General features: G+C 38.8%; 1 protein-coding gene across 7 annotated transcripts in view; it reads left to right on the top strand.

Moving 5' to 3' along the window:
• The window catches only part of SOX5 (SRY-box transcription factor 5), a 1,038,078-nt gene that overhangs the window by 140,824 nt on the left and 877,770 nt on the right, over positions 1-19,484 (top strand). For 5 of the 7 annotated variants that reach the window (XM_054445328.2, XM_054445330.2, XM_063672517.1 and 2 more), the window contains one exon: positions 16,291-16,372. The exons of 1 other annotated variant lie outside the window; for it this stretch is intronic. The gene's annotated coding sequence lies outside the window, so the exon portion shown is untranslated. Of the gene's footprint in view, positions 1-7,711; positions 7,750-16,290; positions 16,373-19,484 lie in introns of those variants that run through there. One more of the 7 variants, XM_054445331.2, reaches the window with a different exon arrangement.

Raw genomic sequence — 19,484 nt, 5'->3', positions numbered from 1 at the left:
GTGTTGCCTAGGCTGGTCTCAAACTCCTGAGCTCAAGCAATCTTCCCTCCTTGGCCTCCCAAAGTACTAAGATTACAGGTGTGAGCCACTGTGCCTGGTTGAAAATATTCTAAATTGTTACCTTTTTTATAATCCAACTAATTTGGTTGGCCTCAAGCAATCAATATATGTAGGTAACTTTCATTAGATCTCTGTGGAAAGGATTTTTGGAAACATGCAGAATTCCCACACATCATTTGGGTTAGAATAAGTTATGAAACTGTTGCAGACAACCCTAAAATTTCATCTACAAGGTTTGTTGCGGCTTCAGATGACTCTGCAGATCAGTTATCCTACATATGATGGCCCAGCTTTTTAGACTTTTTCGATACCTGCTTCCATGATCTCCCAGGCTGGGGAAGAGACAGCTGCAGAGTTGAGCACTGGGAATTAAATGCTTTATTCCAGAAGTGACAAACATCACTTCTCATATTTTTTCGATAGAATTACTCATATGGTCCCTCCTAATTTCCTTGGGGTGGGAAATGTAGAAGAGAAGCAGATATTGATCAATATTAGTAATGTTGATCATATCCGGTATTGATTTATTCTACTTACTGAAAATGCCTTTGAAATATGAGACACTACTCATGATATGTGGGTGAAACTACAGCAATGTGTGTAATGAATGGCTTTCATTAAGAACAATGAGCATTTTCCTCCTAGTCATTGATGCACCCATTCATCTAGACTTCCACGCACCTTGCTATTCTTGGGTTTTATGGAACAGGTTTTACCTTCACCAAGGTCACCGTGCAGTCAACCTTTACAGATGGGATTATAGTCAGCTTTTAAACTGCAGCTGTGGCCAACCTGCAATAATGACAAACATTGCAGAAAGAATGCCCTTTGTCCAGGTTTCATGAAGGCTGGTGATATTAAATACTGCTAATAGTTTCCTGGGTTGGAAAGGGGGTTATTTGATTTGCAAAAGAAGGAAACATTAGAATCAGTCTGTTCTTCAACTCATTCTGATAGGATATATAAAGGAAAATGAGCACATTTTTAATATAATAAGTGTGCCATTATCTTTGTAAACAAAGCAGAATATTTGGAGCTAATAGACATTCAGCAACATTTACAAAAGTTTGTATCATATTTGACTTTTATTGGGTAGCAAACAAGAAGAGAACAGGAATGTGTTTGAACTGAGAGCAGAGGAATCTTTTACCACTAGGTAAAACAGCATCATAACTGGATCCCCGAGAGAGATATTAATAGTAAAAACCACCAAAGAGAGTACTGATCAGGTAAAGAAAGGATGTCCCTAATATTTTGATTAAACAGTGTAAGAACATTATTCTTATAAGTATGGAAGCATGTTGGTTAAGGATATTACTTGTTTAGTGTCTATTATAATTGACATCATGAAACTATTTTAACTGCTAGTAACAAATGAGTTAGTGACATACGAGCGTGTAACATACTATCCTACTTTTTTCTTTTCATTTTTTCTTTATATTGCATATTATAATGAACATATCAAAGACCGCACAAAACAAATATATGCTGTGGTGATTCATTATAAGATAAACAGTCTTGTAACCACCACCCAGGTCAAGAAGTAGAAGGTGTGAACAATCCCAGAAGCCTCTCCATGTATACCATCCTAATCACAGACTCACCTCTTTCTCTAGAAATAATATCTGTACTTTCACCATAATGAATTCTTGCATTTCATTATGTTTTATAATCCAATTATGCATATAGTGAATTTTGTCCATTAAAAATTCTTGATATGTCCTTGAAGTCTTTTATAGTCTATAGGGCCCCTTCCATTTCTTTCTTTTCCTTGCAGCTTATCTGCTGAAGAATCCAAGTTGTTTGACCTAAAGAATTTCCCCAGTATGGGTTTTGTTGGTTGCAGACTCATGGTGTGGTTTAGCATGTTCCTCTGTCCTTCATATTTTCTGAAAGACTGGCAGCTGGCTCCAGAGACTTGATCAGATAAGTCTGATACCTTTGTAAGACTATAAGAAGTGATGCATTTATCATTCTTTATCTTATATTAGTTATCAATACTCACTACTTAGATTCATTAATTTATTAGGGGTTGCAAAGTAGAAATAACCTAATTACATCATCTTGTTTTTATTTACTAACTGTGATAATTTTATAAATAGACAGTTACTTCTCAGTCTACTATTTGGTTACCAAGTTGTACAGTTCATATAGGAAAGGCAGGATAAATAATTGATTATATCTTTTTATTTTTCCAGTTCTCAAAATAATGAATTAGCTTCCTGTCATCCTCAGAAAGTAACCGAGTAATTCCTTTTAAATATCATTGTGAATTCACGAATTTAAGCATTATACGGTAGGTTAGGTCTGTTGTAATCCTCATCCTTTGAGGCTCCAATGGTCTCATCTTTGGACAATGGGAACGCTTTCAAGTTGGCTTTTGAGTATTTTGACATGGCTGTAGTTATCTTTGATAGCTTCGTGTGTACTGGGTATGTTAACACGTTCTAAGCTCATCTGTACGTAGCCTGTTCCATCTATTTCTCCAAGAAGCCCTGTTTTCTGGATACTAGGTATGTTCATTGTCAATGGTTTTGTCTTTATTTATAGGCCTAAATAGAGCTATTGTATGTGCTTAAAGTTTTCAGCTCTAATACGTATTAATTTTGGACTATCAAATTTCATGTCAAAATAAAAGTATTTAAAATCATATTAGTACATGTGAGGCCTGTTAGAAGTTTTACTGATATTTTTAGAGAACCACACCTCAAGCATGGAAAAGTATCATCTCTTAGCTATCAACCATAATGTATACATTTATACAGTTTCTGATCTTAGCATTTCTTTGGCTTAATACCATAGCAGAGTCTTCTTTCACAGTTTATCTTTGGCTCTCTTTTGGTGAGTGCTGATCAAATTTGCTACAAGTTACTGTCTCTACAGCCTCTTATCTATAGAGTTTCACTTTTTTTTAGCATGGCATTTCAGTTTGATATGCATTTTATTTATTTATTTTTAATTATTATTATACTTTAAGTTTTAGGGTACATGTGCACAATGTGCAGGTTAGTTACATATGTATACATGTGCCATGCTGGTGTGCTGCAACCATTAACCCGTCGTTTAGCATTAGGTATATCTCCTAATGCTATCCCTCCCCCCTTCCCCCACCCCACAACAGTCCCCAGAGTGTGATGTTCCCCTTCCTGTGTCCATGTGTTCTCATTGTTCAATTCCCATCTATGAGTGAGAACATGTGGTGTTTGGTTTTTTGTCCTTGCGATAGTTTGCTGAGAATGATGATTTCCAATTTCATCCATGTCCCTACAAAGGACATGAACTCATCATTTTTTATGGCTGCATAGTATTCCATGGTGTATATGTGCCACATTTTCTTAATCCAGTCTGTCATTGTTGGACATTTGGGTTGGTTCCAAGTCTTTACTATTGTGAATAGTGCCGCAATAAACATACGTGTGCACGTGTCTTTATAGCAGCATGATTTATAGTCCTTTGGGTATATACTCAGTAATGGGATGGCTGGGTCAAATGGTATTTCTAGTTCTAGATCCCTGAGGAATCGCCACACGGACTTCCACAATGGTTGAACTAGTTTACAGTCCCACCAACAGTGTAAAAGTGTTCCTTATTTCTCCACATCCTCTCCAGCACCTGTTGTTTCCTGACTTTTTAATGATCGCCATTCTAAGTGGTGTGAGATGGTATCTCATTGTGGTTTTGATTTGCATTTCTCTGATGACCAGTGATGATGAGCATTTTTTCATGTGTCTTTTGGCTGCATAAATGTCTTCTTTTGAGAAGTGTCTGTTCATATCCTTTGCCCACTTTTTGATGGGGTTTGTTTTCTTCTTGTCAATTTGTTTGAGTTCATTGTAGATTCTGGATATTAGCCCTTTGATATGCATTGTTTTATTTTGATTACCATTTGCCAATGTTTATCTTCTACAGTAACTCCCTCAGAAGTTGTCATATACATTCTAGATATTACCTTTATGTAAGTGTATACATTCTGTGGTTAAACATTTAAAATTATTTTTTAGAAGTAAGGGAGTAAGCACTAGCACAGCATAGCTAGCATCATTTTCTTGAGCTAATATAATCTATAGCAGAATTGACTAAAATGGTTAATTGTGCTCTTAGAGAGTGCACCCCAAAATGATGACTGGTGATGAAACATAGAAAGTTTTAGAGTCTGTAACATTTGCTGTTCAGAAAACTCTTTTGAGTCTAGACTTCATCTATCAGGAACTCTTTTCACTAATATGACTAGGGAATAAAATGCCCCTACTCGGCTGGGCATGGTGACTCACGCCTGTAATCACAGCACATTGGGAGGCCAAGGCAGGCAGATCACTTGAGGTAAGGAGTTTGAGACCAGCCTGGCAAAACATGGTAAAACCCCGTCTCTACTAAAATACAAAAAAATTAGCCTGGCATGGTGTTGTGCACGTGTAATCTCAGCTACTTGGGAGGAGTTGCTTAACTGAGGGAGGAGAGTTGCTTAACCAAGGAGGTGGAGGTTGCAGTGAGCTGAGATGGTGCCATTGTACTTCAGTGTACTGCCTTGGTGACAAAGCAAGACTTTGTCTTAAAAAAAAAAAAAATGCCCCTTCTCTTAGGTGCTATGTAGGAGGAATGAGGACTCTAGAGGAGGTGTGGGATCCAGTGTTTTGTGTTCATGAAAGAAAAAAACACACAACGTTTGTTGTGCTATAATTTTGGAGGGTCCTCTTTTGACAGAAATTTCTGGGCCAATCTAGGTAACTCTGACAACTACTCCATCTTTTCAGAGAATGATGTTCTACTGATCTGAAATGAATCAACCTGGACTAGTGCTTTCAGATACATACCTGTTCACCTGCCCTGATTCCCGCTTTTTGTAGTTTTCTTCTGGGAGCTCTAAGACAAATCAGAGAGCAGAAAAATTCAATGTATTATTAGATCACAAATGTACTGAGTCATCAGAGTATTTTTAGAAGAAATTGGGGTATTTTTTGAAAAAGAGTCAAACCAGTTTAATAATAAAGGTAATATTTCACATAGCCAGACATTAAAGATGGGGCAGATTATTGGGCTGGCCTTCTCCAGTGCTTTCAGCTCCTTATCTCTGCAATTCCTAATTTCTGTTCTCCTCTGTATATCAGCAATGTTCTTGAATTGGATGCAGATAGCATCTGCAGTTCCAGGTCTGATGACCACAGAGTTTGGGAAAGAGACCATCTCTTCCAGTGGCTGTCTTTAACAGTAAGGGAATGTTTTCCAGAAGCAAATCTCATTCATGTTTCCTTGGCCCACATAGTGTCGTATGCCCATTCCTGGATCCAAACCTCATTTCCAAGTGAATGCTATTTATAGAGTGGCTTAGGCCTGGATTTACAACCAATCACTGGCAAGGAGGATGGGATTAACATGGTTGCCTTAAACTTCGCAGAATCTGCTTCGGGGTTTGGAGTCAGTCCCTCAAACTGCGTAGCTCTTACACACTGAGGAAGGAATGAAGGGGATATTGAGGAGAAAACCACAATATTATCTATTACACTATGTCTTAGCGCTCATTTGTGAATGTATTTTACTCACATGGCTGCAGCATGTGAGTAAATAATGAACTATGACAGTTGGAGTAAGAAAAAGGAAAGAAAAAAAAAAACCCACCAATATGATATAAAGCATCCAAAGATGTCTGATTTGGTTGTAAAAATCTTTGAAATCATTCCTCTGATTTTTTATTATTTTTAGAATTTCACTGAGTATGAATTACATGAGTACCTAGTGTCAACCCTTTATACCTCTAAATGAGCTCGGTGAAAACCAGCTTCTGTGAAATATGATTAAACTTGCCCTTAAAACGTGTCATTTGCATTGAACATTTTGTTCCAGCTGTTCTTCCCTGGCTTCTTCTCATATACCCTATGTTCCAGGTCAGAGAGTGTCCTGGCTCTAGCACCACCACCATGTTTTTCTTGATCCGTGGTTAAAGTATTGTCTGTCCTTTTCTCCAGGCTTCCAGATTATTCCTGTTCCTAAAAACCCAGCTCAATGATTACTTCTATGAAGCCCTTCAATGACCTGCTCTGCCTGAAGGTCTTTCTTCTAGTGACCTTTAAATATTATATTCTGTTCAGTTCAGTTGTCAGTTAAATCATCTGTCACCTTTTGGGAATTCTACTTTATGTCTTTGAGCTGTTCTTAACATTGTCTGTTGTAGATTATGATCTTTTTTAAGGCAGAGACCCTTGAGTCTCATGAAAATTACCCATCTTTCATGGTATCATCTTGGAAAGGGAAGTATAAAGAGTCTTTCCTTCTGGACGTAAAAACAGCTCACATTTATTAAGCACTTGCTATATGGCCAGTGCAGTAACAAATACGTTATAAGCGTTATCTCATTTCTTCCTCACATACACATATAAAAACTCCATGGGCTAGGTTAGACAAAAACCTGCCTCACAATAGGAGAACCAAGAAATGGACTCTCATGGTAACACTGGATAACAGTCTTTAAGCTCAGAGGATGTCTCTAGGCATCAGTCTCTTACTCTGTCCAATCTGGTAGCTTTGCGTTCTTATCTGGCTTGATCAGCAGGAAGAATCTCTACACAAATGGGCAGTTCCAGGTTGGAATGGTCCTCAATAACCCCAATGAGAAACAGAGAAAGAGAAAGTTGCAACAATGTTTGGGGTGATGGGGAGCCTCACATGGCTTGCCAGAGCATGTCACCGATAGCCAAGGTCTGAGCAGTCACCCCTACAGTGCAGCGGGAGGAAACACAGGCCAACTCCACCTGAACCATGAAGTCTGAAAGTCAAGTGCATGGTTTCTCAATGAGATGTTGAGTAGACAATTATTCTGGTTAGCATTAATTCAAATTGACAGATCAGACCTGGATTTAGAGACTAAGGAACATGCCCAAGATCACTCAGATAGGGAAATTTTACTCAGCCTAATTTCAGAGTTTTGCTAGTAACAACTTTGCTACATTGTAATATTGTTATTCAAACTGTGTTTGAGTATCATTGCTCAAAGTACAAATAACTTCAACTGTGTGGACCTCATTGTGTGTATTTTCAGTAGCAGCCCTCTTGAGAATACTCGGTGCCTCTAGTTCCTCATATAATCTCATCTTTTCTACCAAATCAGGAATTGAAATATTAGCTCATATTTTTACATGTTAGTTGAGTGACTGGATTTGCTTTCCTAAGGCTGTATTTCAGTCATTGCGTTTCCTTACCCAGGTCTTTGCTTTTTGAATACATTCATAGCTCCTGTGGCTTCAACAATGACATTTCAGATGTTAGTTTGCTGATGCTGAGATACTGGTAGAGGAAAACTGGGTTGGTCAGTCAGTGACATCTCCCTCCATTGCCTGAGGAAGTGGCTGGATATAACAAGTTGGATGGGTATGTTACATGGGCTACTCCAAGATCTCTCAGTAGAGAGACATTTGGTCACCCTGGGGAGAATAAACCAGGACTGACTGAGCTGTGGATGCTGAAGACCTGCTTCTTAGAGTTCCTGAGATGAAAATGTGTAAGTCCTGTTATCTGGCTTCTTTCAAAAATCCCGGGCCTGCCCTGCTCTTGCTTGGGCCTGCCAGCAGGGCCTGTTCTTCAGGTTCTTCTTGCCCTTTCAGTACCCAGGAGAGACCACCCACTGTCTCACTGCAGCTCCAAGTCCTCCAGTTTCTCTCCTTCTGATCCAAGAATTTCAGTGTCCAAGATAAGTTTTCTGTAAGTCTTGATGTTACTGAATTTTTGGCGCTATGTAATTTTTCATATATTGATGCACAACCTGTGTTTTGTTGTTAAGCCCCTTTCCTGTCATTCTGGAATGCATCCTTATTTTACTTCTTTCTCTGCTAATGACTTTTCCAACTTTGATGTAGTTAGATCACAGCTTCTTTATTAGCAAGTTTTAATGACTTTGTTTTCTCCACCTCATCTAACAAAGTACGTTACAGATATTGCTCAACAATACTACGTATGTATTTTATTTGACTTCATACTCAGAGATGGGTTGAGACTGTCTATGACAGTAGTATTAGGACGTGGAATTTCATCTTATTTGTAGAGGGGGCTTAAATGTTGGCTGTTACTGTGTACTTCCAGTTTGGGCTAAGAGCTTTAGGATGAAGCAAAGTTTACCAGCCTAACTCACAAATTGGTATGTTGATCTTTCTGTCTTTATCCATTCATTCTTTATCAGCTGAGGGGGCTAATTTGGGATTTAGGGGAATAAGAATTTGATGTATTCTCAGGGTTTTTGCTTCTAATCAGGAATAATGGCTTTATGTGTATAAAAAAGCATTAAAATATTATGTGCTTTTATTCAAACTAGATGTCAGTTATTTCAGAGTTTACATTCGCTCCACGGTGGTACCATGGCTGGAAAGAGGAACAAGTCTTATATAAAAATGTGGCCTATTAACAACAAAAAATGGATTAATAGACTTTCTTCCTATTTACAGTTTATGGTCTATCCTGAAGGGATTTGGTGTGTTCACCTATGTTTTTTAACTGGTAAAGTAAGTATAACTACCTTTAGTTCATGAACATCAGCAGAGGGATATATCTATTTTACTTTTTAATATTAAAAACCACAAAGGCTTTTCTAAATTAGCAGGGGGGATTTACACAGCAAACTAGTGAAAAATGTTATGAGCTTTCATCCTCTGTTTTGGTTTGAGTTGCCACTTTGGGGCTTTTACATGTCTTTCCCTTTCCCATCTCATCTCTAGGAGGCAAACAAAGAAATATAATTTGCATTGGCTATAGAAATGCCTCCGAGATCACTGCTTAAGTGTGCTGGGGATTTGGAGTAGAAATTCTGAAAAGGAGAAAAAGACAAGGGTAAAAGCTCTGTTGACAGGGGAGTTTCTTAGGCATGTGGAGAGAGCACAGCATTGGACACGGGAATACAAATTCTGCAAGCTTCCTCTCTTTTCCTAAAAACAGCAGTCTAAGAGTGCGGTAGTTCTGTCTGGTTAAAGAGTTGGACTCAGTGGCAGCTGTCGAGCTTAGTTTTTCTTTCTAATTCAGATACTTCCCTATTGGAGCGTTTTGCACCTTCACTTCCTTTCTCTTTTCCTGTCCGTCATCACATGTGGCACCTCTGGGTGAGAGGCAGGCAGATGGCTGTCTCTGGACATGATGCTTAACGATGCTTTATCCTTTGACCAGTACACGGGGCTGGAATGGAAGGGCATTTGAACTTGAACTTTGATGCAGAGTATTAGCACATTCACCCTCTGCTGGCAGCAGACCAAGGACCCCAAGTTAGCCTGTGAACCAGCTTTTCCCCTGGAGTATAAACAATATATGAACTTGACTAGGAGGTCAGCTCTTCAAAGCTGATTTTTTTTCCCCCAATGGGATCCACTATTTGTTCATATTTAGGCAGCATCTAAGTAGAGGCAATTTAGACATTTAACCAAAGCAAAATTTAGTCTTAAAAAATAGGAAGATCTCATTATAGATTCACAGATCTGTGTATTTGTGTGCTCAAGGATAATAATAATACTGGGATACGTTTCAGAGGAAAGAGATGAGTAAAAATAAGAAAAAAAATTAATGGATTTGAGCCCAAGTAAATGAAACTCTATTATTTAATTATAGTATCTGACTGTGAATATAAATGGGAGATGAACAAGAATTTTTTCCTTCAGTTTGGATCATAGAAGATTTCATGACTAAAAGGGGAAGTCTATCACTCAGAGCTACAAGCTAGAGGTTTGATCCTTCATAAAATGAATCAGGGAATATAGAAAATATTTTGGGAATTGAGGACAGTCTCTTTTGCACACACTCAAGTGTTTTTACATTTAAAGTGAGCAAAACTGCATAATGTGGAATATATGCCTGTGTCCTTCAAATTTGCCACTCTGGTAGCCTGGATAGATGGGAAAAAAAATAACTGATGCACAATGAAAAAGAACATGGTCACTCTTAGAATTTCATGCTTGGAACCTCTTGTGGGCTAGTGTCTGCAATAATATCGATGACTGGGCCATTTATTTGTTATCTATTGCTACTTTTGGCAAATGGGTAAGTTTAAACCCTAGTGTCCTGGTTAAATTCCAATGTAGATGAGTGATAATATTCCATCTGCCATGTTCTTATTTTGCCTTCCTTACGGAAATGAAGCATAACTGCATTTCAAAGCAGACTGTTGACACACTTTAGATAAAAAGTTAATATTTTTATTTCTCATTATGTAGTTCATTGTCATCAGAAGTTTTTGCTAACCCAGCCCCGTCACTGATTCACCTGTGGCCGTGTGTAACAATGTGGGCAGATTGAAAGAAAAAAATGGAAAAATGTGTATCATGCAAACATTAATACAAAGAAAGTGGGAGTTGCTATGTTAATATCAGATATAATATTCTTTTGAGCAAGGAAAGTTACTAGTGACAGAGAGGGATGTTATATAATTATTAAGACACTGCTCCACCAAAAAGACATGACAATTCTAAATGTGTATGTACTAAATAACTGAGCTGCAAAATACATGAAGCAAAACTGATTAAATTGAAAAGAGAAATAGACAAACTCGCAATATTATTCGAAGATTTGAACACCCAGGTTTAATCACTTTGTTAAAAAACTAGACAGATAATCAGCAAAGATATAGAGGAACTCAACATTGGTAACCAAGAAAATCTAATTGAGGCTGGGCGCGATGGCTCAAGCCTGTAATCCCAGTACTTTGGGAGGCCGAGGCGGGCGGATCACGAGGTCAGGAGATCGAGACCATCCTGGCTAACACGGTGAAACCCTGTCTCTACTAAAAATACAAAAAATTAGCCGGGCGTGGTGGCAGGCGCCTGTAGTCCCAGCTACTCTGGAGGCTGAGGCAGGAGAATGGCGTGAACCCTGGAGGCGGAGCTTGCAGTGAGCCGAGATTGCGCCACTGCACTCCAGCCTGGGTGACAGAGTGAGACTCCGTCTCAAAAAAAGAAAAAAAGAAAATCTAATTGAAACCCAGCAGCAGCAGCAGCAGCAGCAGCAGACACATTCTTTTCATGTGCCCATGGAACATATTCCAAGAGAGATCATATCCTGGGCCAGAAAACAAATCTCAATAAATTTAAAAGAACTAAAATCATATGGGATATATTTTTTGACCACCATGGAATCAAATTAGAAATCAATAACAGAAAGAGAACAGGAAAATTTCTGAACCCTTGGAAACTGAGAAATATACATTGTAAATAATCCATGGGTAACAAAGGAAGTCTCAAGGGACGTAAAAAATATATTGAACTGAATGACAATAAAAATAGAACACGTAAAAATTTGTGGATCACAGCTAAAGCAATTTTGAGAGGGAAGTTTATGGCACACCACACACTTACATTAGAAAAGAGGAAAAGTCTCAAATCAGTAATCTAAGTTCGTAGCTGAAGAACCTAAAGAAGAGCTGTAAATATCCAAAGCAAGCAGAAGGAAGGAAATAATATTAAGAACAAAAGTCAATAAAATTGAAAACAGAAAAATAATCCATGAAAAAATTCAGGTTACTTTAAAAGATCAGTAAAATTGACAAGCCTCTAGTAAGACTAACAGTATAAAAAGAGAAAAAACACAAGTTATCGATGTCAGTAATCGATACGATTTATCAATCGTATCGATACGATATGGATGTATCACTGCAGACTCTGCAGACACCAAAAGGATAATATGGGACTACTACAAACAACTGTACACACATAAATTCACAACTCTGATGGATCCAATCCTCAAAAAACATGAACTGCTGCAACTCACCCATAATTAAATGGATAATTTTAATAGCCTTACAACAGTTAAAGGAATTTAATCTGTAACTTAACAAACTTTCAAAAAAAGTAATCTTCAGATGGTTTTACTAGATAATTCTACCAAATATTTAAAGAGGGATTGAAACCAGCCCTAAACAATCTCCCCCAGAAAACCATTCATTTTATGAAAGTAGTGTTACCCAGATACTAAAACAAAATACGAAAAAAGAAATGAGACCAATATCCCCCATAAATACAGGTACAAAAAATACTAACAAAATGTTAGCAAATAGAATTTAGCAATACGTAAAAAGAACTATATTATTCATCATGACCAAAGGGGAGTTTATTTCAAGGGATTCAAGGCTGGCTCAGTATATGAAAATCCATCAGTGCAATTCAGTATGTTAACAACCTAAAGAAGAAACATCACACAATGCTATCAATTCATGCAAGAAGTGCACTGACAAAATTCCACAGCCATTTATGAGAAAAACTCTCAGAAAAATTGAGATAGAAAACTTTCTCAACTTGACATGGAGCATCTATAAAACATCTGCAGCTAACATTATACTTAATGATGAAAGACGTGAGTGTTTCCTCTTAGATCAGGAACAAGGTCAAGGGATGTCTTCTCATGACCCTTCTTCAACATAGTGCTAGAATTTCTGGCCGGTGCAAAAAGGCAAAAAATTGTAATTAAAAGCATATGGATTATCAAGGACAAAAATAAAACTGTCCCTATTTTTCATTTGATATCATTGTTTATGTGGAAAATCTCAAGGAACATTTAAAAAAAAAAGAAGAAAAGAAAAACTAACTCCCAAAACTAATTTGAGTTTAGCAAGGTAGCAAGATATAAACATACGAAAGTCAGTTATATTTCTATAAATACTAGCAATGAATGGCTGAACATCAAAATTTAAAATGCAATACTATTTACAGTCACTCAGAAAATGAAATACCTAGGTATAAATCTAACAAAACACATTAAAGGATGTGTATGCTGCAAGCCACACAATGCTGAAGGAAGATCTAAATAAATAGCTATATCATGTTCATGGACCGGAAGACTCAACATGGCAAAGATGGCAGTTTTCCTCAAACTGACACACAGGCTTAACACAATTACTATCAAAATCTCAATAAGGCTTTTTGTAGATACAGAGAAGAAAAATTTATATTGAAATTTCAGCTGGAAAGCAAAGGAATTAGAATAGCTAAAAGAACTTTGAAATAGAAGAATAAAGTGGGAGTAATCGACCCAATTCCAAAATTTATTATGTAACTGTAGTGATCAACACTCTGTGATATTTGCAGAGGGATAGACACTTATATCAATGGAGGAAAAAAAACAGAGAAGCCAGAAATTGACTCACAACATATCAGACCAATTTTTGACAAAAGTGCAAAAGCAATTCAACAGAAAAAAACCCAGCCTTTTCAACAGTTCATTCTTGGAGCGATTTGGACATTCATAGGGAAAACAAACAAAAAAACTCTTGACCTAAGTCTTATAACTTATACAAAAAGTAACTCAAAATAGACCACAGACTTAAATGTAACACTCAAAACTATACTACTTCTAGGGGTAAAAAGAATCTTCAGGGTCTAGGTCTGGACAAAGCATTTTTAGATTTTATAGCAAAAGCTGGAGGAAAAGTTGATAAACTGAACTTCATTAAAATGAACAATTTTGCTATTTGAGGCGAGGTACTGTGTCACACTCCTGCAATCCTAGAACTTTGGGAGGCCGAGGCAGGTGGATCAATTGAACTCAGGAGCTGGAGACCAGCCTGGTCAACATGGCAAAACTCCTCCTCTACAAAAAATACAAAAATTAGCCAGACATGGTGGCATGTGCCTGTAGTCCCAGCTATGTGGGAGGCTGAGGTGGGAGGATCACCTGAGTCTAGGAGGTTGAGGCTGCAGTGAGCCTTGATTGCACCACTACACTCCAACCTGGGCAACAGAATGAGACCCTGTTTAAAAAAGAAAAAAAGTTGCTATGTGAAAGATCCTATTGAAAGGACGAAAAGCCAAGCTACAGATGAAAAGCCAAGCTACATATCGGAATAAAAGTGTTTGCAAACCATATATCTGACAAAGTACTAGTGTCAAGAATATAAACTCTCAAAACTCTATAGTAAAAAAGAGAAATCCAATTAGAAAATGGACAAAATACCTGAAGAAACATTTCTTGGGAGAAGATATACAGATAGCAGCTAAGCACATGAAAAGATGTTCAACATCATTAATCAATGACAAGTACAGAAAGGCTAAAATAAAAGATAGTGACAGTATCAAATGCTGACAAGGATGTACAGAAACTGGCTCATTCCGACATTTTTGGTGGGGATGTAAAATTCTGCAAAACATTTTGGTAGGTTTTGGGGAGAAAAGAACAACATAGTGACAATATCAAATGCTGACAAGGATGTACAGAAACTAGCTCATTCAGACATTGTTGGTGGGGATGTAAAATTCTGCAAAACAGGTAGATTTGGGGGAGAAAAAAACAACATTCATCTGCTGTATATAACCTAGCAATGCACTCCTGGACATTTATCTCAGAGAAAAGAAAACATTTTCACACAAAAACCTGTATATAAATGTTTATGACTTTATTCATAATAATCTCAAACTTTAAAAAAAAACTTTATTTTTTTCTAAAAAAAAAATGGGATACATGTGCAGAACGTAAAGGTTTGTTACATAGGTATACGTGTGCCGTGGTGGTTTGCTGCACGTATTGACCTGTCCTCTAAGTTCCCTCCCCTCACTCCCCACCCCACATCAGGCTCTGGTGGTGTGTGTTGTTCCCCTCCCTGTGTCTATGTGTTCTCAATGTTCAGCTCCCACTTATGAGTGAGAACATGTGGTGTGTAGTTTTCTGTTCCTGTATTAGTTTGCTAAGGATGATGGCTTTCAGCTTCATTCATGCCCCTGCAAAGGACATTATCTCATTTCTTTTTATGGCTGCATAATATTCCATGATGTATATGTACCATATTTTATTTATCCAGTCTATCATTGATGGGCATTTGGGTTGGTTCCATGTCTTTGCTATTGTAAATAGTGCTGCAAGAAACATTCTTGTGCATGTGTCTTTATAGTAGAATGATTTATATTTTGAGGGTATATACCCAGTAATGGGATTGCTGGGTCAAATGGTATTTCTGGTTCTAGATTCTCGAGGAATCACCATGCTGTCTTCCACAATGGTTGAATTAATTTACATTCCCACCAACAGTGTAAAAGCGTTCCTATTTCTCAACAGCCTCACCAGCATCTGTTGTTTCCTGACTTTTTAATAATTGCCATTCCGAATTATTAATCGGTGTGAATTAATCTCAAACTTGAAACAACTCAGCATCCTTCAATAAATGATTAAACAATCCATACCATAGAACACTATTCAGCAACAAAAATAAAGTATTGATACATACATGAACCTGGATGAATCTTTAGAAAGTTCTGTTGAGTGTATGATTTCATTTATATCATACTTTTGAAGTGAAGAAATTATAGAAACTGAAAATAGATCAGTGGTTTCCAGGGGTTAAGGAGGGTGGGGTGGAGCGGAAACAAGTGTGGCTATAAAAAGGCAACCTGAGGGATTTTTGTGGTGATGGAAATGTTCTGTATCTTGACTCTGTCAGTGTCAGTATCGTGGTTGTGACAATGTAGCATATTTGCAAGCTGTTACCAATGAGGGAAACTGGGTAAAGGCTACCCAGGATCTCTCTGTGTTGTTTTTTTGTAACTGCATGTGGATCTACAATTATTTCAAACTAAAATGTTTAATTAAAAACAACATTTTCTGTAAAGGCTTCTAGATTAAAATCTGAAAGCGTCTTTTGGCGCTTTCCGTGGGAAAGCTTCATGTCCCCGCTTTCTGCCCTCAGATAATCATATGGCAGCCGCAGAGGCTTTTTTGCTGTTCCTGGACATGCTTAGCAAGCTCTCACCACAAGGCCTTTGTACTTGCCGTTTCCTCGTCTGGAACATTCCTTCTCTGGCCTGCTCATTCACTTCATCGAGATCTCTGCTCAAACGTCACCTTATCAGAAAGGTTTTTCTTTGAACAGTCTGTCTACAGTACCATTCCTGTCATAATTGATTCCCTAACCTGGGTTTATTTTTCTTCTCTCATCAGAAAGAGATTGGATGCTTTAAAAAATTCCAAGTCTTGGATAGAAACCTTGAAATTCCCTACTACGTTTCCTCTTTTCTATACGTTGTTCCTGGATTTGGAGCATTTTATTTCAAAAGTAAATGAAACAGGCAAATTCACTCTATTTCCATTCCTTCTGCTGATCACTCCATATCTGTCTGGTTGGAATTTTAAGATTTTAAGGCTTCTATAGTAGTATATATACTGTATTCTGTCACACTCAGCTTATTGCAATCCAGTGATATTTCTTAAAATAGCTAAAACTTCAGACAGTCAACCCCATCTCCGTACATTATGAATCTGCCTCTAAATGACTGGGCTCTAATTCTCTTCTAGGCTTTTTAACCGGTCCAAGGTGTAGAGCCATACTTCAGGAGGATCCTCAGAAGTTTTGGACAAGCCTCCCCAAATGTGGCAGGTGGGTATCTTATCTGTGGGTGCAAGAAATGTAACTTTCTTTATTCTTCCATAGCTAACCTGAAATTAAATGCTGTTCGGACCCTCTACTTAACCATATCAGCAGCCTGAGGTTGCACTGAAGTTCTGGATAAGGCTATGAGATGCCAAGTTCTCGAGGGGTGGATCCCAGTTCTTTAGCTGTCATCTCTCCATTAGTCATGTCTGTCTTACCATCTCTCTTGTCAGTACTTGTGGACCGCTGCCGAGGCACACCTCGATCTACCTTCGAGGATCTTCTGTTCTCCTTCTCTTAGTTTCTTCCAGATACCTCTTGGGCACATAGGGGCATGCTATCACTGCTGCAGGCCCAGAGGAAACTCAGGATTAAAAAGCTCCCCCACCCTTTTTTTTTTTTTTTTTTTTGCATTGCCAGTCTTGTTCAGTGGCTCCTGTGTTATGCTATGGCACGAGATCCTTTGCAAGGCTGCTTAAGTCCTGGATGTACCACCAGGCTGTTTCTGAAGTTCAGACTATACCCAAGAAAGAAACTCTTTTGCCCATCACCCCTGTCTCCCCCCAACATATTTGGGATTTCTTTCTTTAATCATATTTTGAACAAGCACAACTTATTAAATCAATCAAAACACAATTTATTTTTCATCTCCTTCTGTTTCTTTGAAATGCATTGGAGAAGGGTGGCAGGTATTCCCTTGCTTTGGGTGAAATTTAGGTCTCAGGCAGACTCCATACTTTATAAGTTCACTCTTAGATTTTTTTTAAAAAGTCCTGGACATTTTAAGTTACAGAAATAATCTACATTCGGAAATGATTATGTCCAATATCAAATCATAATCATAGCTTCAAAGTTAATTTAATATCAGATGATCTGCCCTCCCCCATCTGGGGTCCATTTTTGAGTTGGACTACTGCAGTGGGAAAAGGTCTGTCATTTTTTTCTCTCTTCTCCTATCACCTCCTATCCCACTTCCTAGTTGCTGTTGCTGAACTCTCAGGCGTTAGAGCACGGGAAAGAAGAGGGGAAAAGTAGCTCAGGGATTTTTCTCACTTGAATGGATGTTATGTTAAGCTGGCTTTGTGTTTTCTGGGCCAGGAAGCTGCTTAACACTGACTCTCCGTTGGTCACTTTTGGGAGGCTTTCATGGCCCCTCCGATGGACCCACCCAGCTTCAATTCTTCTGACTTGGGCAGGGCTTCTCCTTCAGCGCCCTACTCCCCACTCAGCGCCTGGTTTCAGATAGTCTGTTCCCTCTGGCCTCTGATTTGGTGTCTCGTGAATACCGCCGGTGGTCCTCTTGGGCTTCAGGCTGGCTCTCTCACACCTGGCCCACACCTGCTCTAGGAAAACATGCCTCTTATGAACCTTCATGGGTGGGAGAGGCTGCGGGCACTTCTCAGATTGCAGAGCTTCTCCTAGCCCAGCTCTCTTGTCCTCTGGATTTTCAGGGTGGGAGCCAGGCTGCAGTCCGTGGGGTCTCCCAAACTCCAGGGGACACACCCAGGCCCACTAAAGGTTTCCTCTGAAGCCTCTCTAAAGACCTGTGGAAAAGGTAGCCCTTTCTGTCTCTCTCTCGGGGGAAGGTGGGACTTGGCATCGGCAGCAGCTCTATCCAATAGCCTCTTGAAGCCTCTTCCCCTACTCTCCCTTCTGTTGATCCTTTATAACTTCCTGTTAGGTTTTAGAGCCATCCATAGTTCTCAATTTCTTTTAAAATCTGGATTATGACCTGGTCATTTACATTGAAATTTCATACTTGTTTCAGGAAGTTACCTCAGTTGAATCTCCCAATCTGTCATTCTGCTCCCATTAGGGAGAGTCGAGGCAGTGGGGCCTGGGATCAGGGTGGCAGGGGAATAGGATGAAACTAGCCACTTCCATCTTGCTCCTGGATCCGCTGATGTACACACATGCCTTAACTACCTTATTTTGTACTCAAAGGGGTATACATCTGCCCTTAGCTTAGTTTATATGTAGGAAGGTCTCTTCTGATCCTGTTTTCTATGGGTGGGAATCATTCCAGTTTCCTAGGGGGCATTAGGCTTTTGAACCTCACAATTTATTAACTGACACCCCCCCCAGTGCCCTGTTTTCCCTTCCTTGCCAACAGTTTTCTGACGCCATGAGTGAAGAGTATAGCTACTTGGCTGACTGGGGAAAGAAGCAAGATTCAAGGAAATGAGATAAAATACTTCAAACAGTATACCCCTCCGTGATAAAATATATTGCCTGCCTTCTTTCTGGTACTTACCATGTGATTTTTAATCCTTAAAATGGCACCGCATAATTTATATTAAGGATTTGACATTTGAGGAAAACAGATGTGTTAGTTTGCTAGGGCTTCCATAGTAAAGTACCACAAACAGGGTGACAAACAACAGAAATTGATCGTCCCACAGTTCCAGAGGATAGAAGTCAGAAATCAAGGCTGACAGAAGGGTAGTTTCCTTCTGACGGCTGCAGGTGAAGAATCTGTTCTGGGCCCTTCTTTTTTGGCTTGTAGATGGCTGTCTTCTTTCTGTAGCTCTTTATATTATTTTTCCCCTATGCACATTTGTCTCTATGTCCAAATTTCCCCTTTTTATAAGGACACCAGTTATACTGGATTAGGGCCCACAAGAATGACCTCATCTTAACTAATTACATCCACAAAGACCATATTTCCAAATAAGGTCACATTCTGAGATCCTGGGGTTAGGGCTTCAACATATGAATTTGGGGGGAAGGGGCAATGCAACCCATAACACCAGGGTTCAGAGGAGCTCAATTACTTCAAAGTCACACAGATCTTGAAGTGCCCATGCAGCAATTCCTCTCCATGACTGCGTGACTCTGTAGCTCGCATTCTTTCTGCTATCCTACACTTCATCTCAGCTCTTACACGCAGGATTATGCAACAAGAAGAATGCTGGCTTTCTTTTAAACAATCAAACCAGGCTAGCAGAAGCATGGACCCATCTAGGAAAAAGCTCTTACACATCAGGTGGTGCCATCACGTGAACTCAGAACAGCAAGCCTTGCACAAGGGGGAAATGGCACCTGTCTGTAGAGAGGTCCAATCTATCACCATCATACCATTGGCTAGAAAATGAATTTCTGCCTGAATTCAAGGTAT

The sequence above is a fragment of the Pongo pygmaeus genome, chromosome 10, assembly GCF_028885625.2.
Source record: "Pongo pygmaeus isolate AG05252 chromosome 10, NHGRI_mPonPyg2-v2.0_pri, whole genome shotgun sequence".
Classification (NCBI taxonomy): domain Eukaryota; kingdom Metazoa; phylum Chordata; class Mammalia; order Primates; family Hominidae; genus Pongo; species Pongo pygmaeus.
The sequence above is the reverse complement of the archived record's forward strand: the minus strand, read 5'-3'. Positions and strand labels throughout refer to the sequence as shown.